The following is a 6,000-nucleotide window of genomic DNA, read 5'->3' on the forward strand; positions in this document are numbered from 1 at the left end:
ACCACAGGAGGCTGGAGCGCTGCACACACCATACATACAATCGAAACAGAAGGACCCTTTAAACAATTTGTTCCTAGCAACTCATTGAACCTTTGACCCGCTCGTGTCAGCACAAAAAACAATTAAGTTAAAATGCAGCATCGCAGTAGACCTTTCCTTCACACAAGAGTCCCTTTAAACATACGTTGTGTAGCCAGCTTAGTGAGTCCGAAATGTGACACTGTGCCGCTAGATCAGCAAACCTTCTGAAAAAAATGGCATTTTGTTAAATATATGACACTCCCATTTAGCAACAAAAACGCAATCAAGAAAACAACACACTCCGGGTTCCCATCCAAACAAGCATGCCGGTGTTGCTGTATACTATGCACCCAGCAACTTTTAATGAGGCCAACTAAAAGCGGGCGGTCTACTGTTATTAATAAATGTACCTTCGGGGAACGCTTAACTACACGATGAGAGTCCCTGTATCTGCAACAAGTCATTATCTTAACTAAAGTAGTCCTACAGGCTATTATTAGGCTCTTTTTGTGATGGGGTTGGTACTTGTCAGCTAAACAACAATCATTTCAGAGAGTCAGTAGAGAAGCGTCTACTTCTGTACGTGTCAGCCTGCCTGCGATACTCCTTTTCCCAAGCACTGGCTGGGGAAGCACACACAAAAAGCATTCCTTCCCTGTGTGACATTTAGACGGCACGCCGGGTCAGCATCAGACCCCCGCCATGTTATTTTTCCCTTCATTGCTCGGATGACCGACCTTGTCCTTCAAACAATCCTTTGCATGCAAAGGCGCAGAACCCGATCCACTGGCATCAAGTGGGGCCCTCATTTTCCATCCTAATGTGCGCGGCTAACATCTCAAGTAACAAGGTCGCACACAAGCCAGAGTTGCGCCGTTATGACAATGTGTTAACATAAGAAGCTTACAACATTCTTTTCCAAGACCGTGGTACTATATTGGAGATGAAGGGGGAGGCGTGCTTGCAATGACCGAGCCTCATAATGTCCAACACAGCTGTACTGTGCAGTGACGATTATACCGGGTAAAGGTCAGAGCTGTGTTTTTGAGTGACAACAGTCGTTTTAGAGCAAGAAGTACAAACATTTTAAAACTTAAAACACCAGGGGTAAAAGTAACAATATTGAAGAGCCTAGGCGAACGTTTTCCACTTTGGCAATTGGCAATAAACCCCGTCTACATTTAATAATCAATAGATGTAAAACAATGTACAACTTACTGGGGGATCTCCCGAGGGGCCACTCCTTTCTTTAACTTTTCCAAGCCGAGGTAAACCAGATAAGTTATACTACCGGTCACGTGGAGCTCTCGGGTACTTAATTTCTCAAACCTTGGACTGGAGTCTAGGGCGAACAAAGGGAAGGCAAAGAAGGCAGTGCATCATCATTGCCCAGTATGAGCACTAGATACACCAGCAACATCTGTGTTTAAATGAGGAAGCTTTTGGGTTGACATTGCAAAAGTATTTGAGGAGGACAAACAAGTTGGTAAAGTCTCACCGGTTTCACAACTTTTGCTGTTTTACATGGTTAAATAAATTCAGCCCCTACGAAATCAATGGGTGTTATTAAACAAACACACAAGTGTCAATGTACGTTTTTACAAGGACACATAAAAGAAACCAGAAGACAGTCTTTAGAGTTCCAGATGTAGGGTTTTTTCCCCCCGAAGGGTACAAGGGGGTGCTGAGAATGGCAGGGATAAATACGACCACTTACATGTGACACTTTTGAATCAAAAACTCAAGCAACTAGTCAGCAGGAACTCTAAACACTACAGAAAAAACAATGGGGCATTTTATGTTAAGGATGTGAAGATTAACATTCTGAGAGGATTAAAATGGAAGAGTACGCAACAAAACATTTAAGTTTTATCTTTGAAGTCCGAGCTACCGACGTTACTCATACACTCGAGCTGCTGTACACTAACTTGCAAATACCTCAGCACCAAAAAGAACATACAAGGAGACATATACTAGACACTCCTGGACAATGAGCCAAAAGCTGAGGCTTGAAGTGTGGGTTATTGTGCGTGAAGTAACCCTGCATATTAAGAATGGGTGATCAATTGCATTGAGTGCTTGTAAAGCCAATGGACAGAAAATGACAGCCTAGTGGCCCCAAGAGTGGAAAAATTATGGCAGTACCAGAGATCGGTTAGTAGTGAGAATAAAAAAAATGAGCAGCCTGGATAAGTATGTTCTTCCATACGACCTACATTAAATATTTACTCGAGTAATTTACGTTGCTTTAACAATGTAATATACATTTGGAACTGGAAAAGAAGGGGCACATCTCAGTCACGTTAGCAGAATGTATTACTGGAGAGAGGGTTAATTAAGCATGTAATAATACATATAAAGGGCATTTCATGCAAACTTTATAATTTGAAGTTTACGTGTACTTGTGGGCTACTTTCGAGTTCCCCTTCACGAAGTGTATAATTTATTTAAGACGCAAGGAATCATGTGCCCCTAAACACTGGAACACCCAAGAATAAACACTATCACACTTAGCACTACTGATTATATATATATATATATATAAAGTCATGTGGTGTGTTACTATATTTTAAAACTATTGACGTTTTACCTACTGACCAGGCACCAAATGTGGGCACCCAGAGAACGTTATCTCTCTGCACATTGTAATACAAACATGGTGGTGGAAAGTCACATCACTCTCAAGTATCTTCCCTCTGGAATTCTCCTCCCATGACCATGGACTTTGATGTGGATTTTGAATTATCATTTAGGACTGAAAATACAACTGGCATAAGGACTAAGGCTTTCTATTTTAACTTCTGTATTACTCTTTATTCTGCCTGACCTCCCCTCTGTCTGCCAACCTCAGCCCACTGATGGAACCGAGCGATAGTGAGGGAATTACTGACAATATATAAATAATTAAAATGTATGTTCGACTTTGCAGCACAGTGCAAACGTCCGACAATATTTCTCCTGGTCTAATCTAGAAGGACAGTTTGTCATGTGCCTTAAAATCCTCAAACCTTATATAAGTAAGGTTTGGTACTACTAAAATCAAGTCAGACTCAACTTTATGAACACTAGCCTGCACATGAAAGGAGATGTGCCTCTACAATCATACCAGATCACCCCTTATAGGCAAGTGCTTCCATTCCTGGGTTGGAAGGTCCAACAATGGGTCACTCATATATATAACCACTTCTATGCAACGGTAAAGATGGTGTCCCTGCCGTGACATGTGGTCCAGGTGGAACCATACTGAGCGCCGCTCCTTTTGAGAACCAGATGTTGATATTAAAAAATACTTAGTGTAGGAGCTCAAAGCCACGCTTCCTCCCCCATCTGCAACGGACAGTGCACACGAAATCAGTCTGTATGAACAATGAGGTAGCATTTGCCCTTCTGTAATGGTTAATTCCACCTGAAAAAACATAAACATTTCCTACCATCCTGGGATGAATAACGAATCTAAACCGAGGCTAGTGATGTTACTGTACCCTATGCGTCAAATGTTGCACTCAAATCGTGCAGGACACTCCTGCAGCGGACACCGATGGAGCCCCCCCTTATGCCAGCCGCCCAAAACCAGGTAGGAAACTCCCGATCATAGGCTTACCTTCCGTCTCCCGACAGAAGATCTTAAACATCCGACTACCTTTAATTTGCTTCCGACTGTAACCAAACCAACTTCAGTATGCTGAGACAAGCAGGGGTATCAGAAAGCTGGCGATCAACTGACTGACAGGTTACTGGGCGGTACTAGAAGGCCTTTGCAGCAGGACTTCCCAGTAAACCCTGTCATTGGATAGAAAACAATGAACCGCCTCGAAAACGAAAGCCCACCCACCAATGCCGTAGCACCGCCCCTGATGCTATACCGGAAGAGACTGCTTGTTGCCCCGGAACTCGAGGCCCAGCCGCACATGGTCCGGCGGTCCAGGCAGTGCGTTTTAGGTGCAGCTGTATAGGGATGTGGAGGTCGGTGAGTTCGAGTGAACTCACTGACACGATCACCAAACCCAGAGAATGGGCGCCCTCAGCTGGAGAGAGGAAAACGCTGGGTTGCTTTTCCAGACAGCGCCCGTGTGAGACGGCACTTGTTTGTTTTCGAAGTTTTATATAGCTCGAATTTTGCTCACGAGTATTAGAGCGCTTTATATGAGCACTGTAGTAATACCACATATTCAAAGGTAAGGGGAGAAATGTCTTTATTCAAGCAGGCAGCACAAAACCTAGAGTGTTCAGCAATATCTCCACTCTCCTCCGACTGCTGCCACCAACGTTCCAGAATTAGGGTGACCAACCGTCCGTAAATTTCACGGACAGTCCGTAATTTCGGCCGTCTGTCCGTTGTCCGTGAAGGAATCTTTAACGGACGCCATTTGTCCGTCATTTTAACAGGGCGCCGGTTGACTCACCCTAAAGCCGGCACAGCTTGCACCCACCTCCCTTCTTCACTCCGATGCTGCACCAAAGCTCCTCGGATACTCAGCAACATTGGAGAGGCACAGCGGGATGGCAACCCTCACACCTCCAGCCCTTGATGACCTGTTAAGAGGTGCTTCGAAGGTAACTGAGAGGGAGGGGCTGCAGGTTCAGGAGCAGCGACATCTATTCACATGCAAACAGCCCTGAATGTGTCATGTCTCTGCTATTTAGAGGGGGGCTCACACATTCCATTTCTACCCAGGGCCCCAAACATCCGAGACTCGGCCAGATTACACCCCTGATTACACCGAGGCAGCACGTGGTTCTCTTCACAGAGCTTAATTACTGTCACTAAATTGTGAGCAAACTTCGGTTCTTCAAACATGCAGTCTATAATGTAAGAAAATAAAGAAATGGCACAATCGCACCCACACTGATTAACAAAGTATGGAGGACAATCAGTTCAATCAGTTCTCTTAGAGTATCTCCTGTAAGTACTGTACATCACAGTGGGGGGTGGCATTTTGGACAGAGAGCCTGTCTTCTCGTTGTCTTGTGCAGGAGATGATACTAGAATACTGGATGCCCACCCCTGTGTTCCCTCTCCTGTGTAGGCTCCTGCCCTCCCCTCAGTGATGGCACCTGTCCCCCCATGTGGTGGCTCCAGTCCACCCCACGCCTGGGATGGCTCCTGTCCCCCCTGCCTGTGATGGCTCTTGTCCCCCCCCTGTGGCGGATCCTGTCTCCGCCCTGGGTGGCTTCTGTCCCAGTCCTGGAACGGCCCCTGCAGCGAGGGTGAAGTTCTTGATGGGCCTCTTCTCAAAAGGGCTCAGCTCAAAATTAATATGGAAAGGTCGGCGAGTAAGTAAGTGAAGGGATGGGTGAATGGCTGGATGAATTAGTGAAAGGGTGAATGGATGAATGAAAGATTGAATAAATGGCTAATGAGAGAGGATGGATGGATTGATGAGTGAGGGGAAGGATGGAGAGAAAATCTAAATATCTGGATGTATGGGTGGAAGGGTAGCTGGATGATGGATGAGGGGAAAGATGGATGAGGGGAAGGATGATGGATGAGGAGAAGGATGGATGGAGGGGAAGGATGGAAGGATGGAGGGGAAGGATGGATGGATAGAGTGGATGGATGGAGAGGAAGGATGGATGGATCAGGAGATGGATGGATGGATGGATGGATGAGGGGAAGGATAAATGGATGGGATGGATGGATGGGTGAGGGGAAGGATGGATGATGGATGAAAGGAAGGATGTATGAGGGGAAGGATGGATGGATGAGGGGAAGGATGGATGGATGAGGGAATGGATGGGTGAGGGGAAGGATGGATGGGTGAGGGGATGGATGGATAGATGAGGGGATGGGTGAGGGGATGGATGAGGGGATGGATGGATGAGGGGATGGATAGAGGGGAAGGATAGAGGGGATGGATGGGTGGGTGGGTGAAAGGATGGATGGATGATGAGGGGAAGGATGGATGATGAGGGGAAGGATGGATGATGAGGGGAAGGATGGATGGATGATGAGGGGATGGATGGATGGATGATGAGGGG

The 6,000-nt window shown here is 46.0% G+C and overlaps 1 protein-coding gene across 2 annotated transcripts in view; it reads right to left on the minus strand.

Annotated features, from left to right (window-relative positions):
- The window catches only part of NT5C2 (5'-nucleotidase, cytosolic II), a 395,416-nt gene extending 391,638 nt beyond the window's left edge, over positions 1-3,778 (minus strand). The window contains exon 1 of one of the 2 annotated variants that reach the window (XM_086922715.1): positions 3,623-3,778. The gene's annotated coding sequence lies outside the window, so the exon portion shown is untranslated. The remainder of the gene's footprint in view (positions 1-3,622) is intronic. The other variant, XM_086922713.1, reaches the window with a different exon arrangement.
- Between the last annotated feature and the right edge of the window lie 2,222 nt (positions 3,779-6,000).

This window comes from Lissotriton vulgaris, chromosome 5, assembly GCF_964263255.1.
Source record: "Lissotriton vulgaris chromosome 5, aLisVul1.2, whole genome shotgun sequence".
Taxonomy (NCBI): Eukaryota; Metazoa; Chordata; class Amphibia; order Caudata; family Salamandridae; genus Lissotriton; species Lissotriton vulgaris.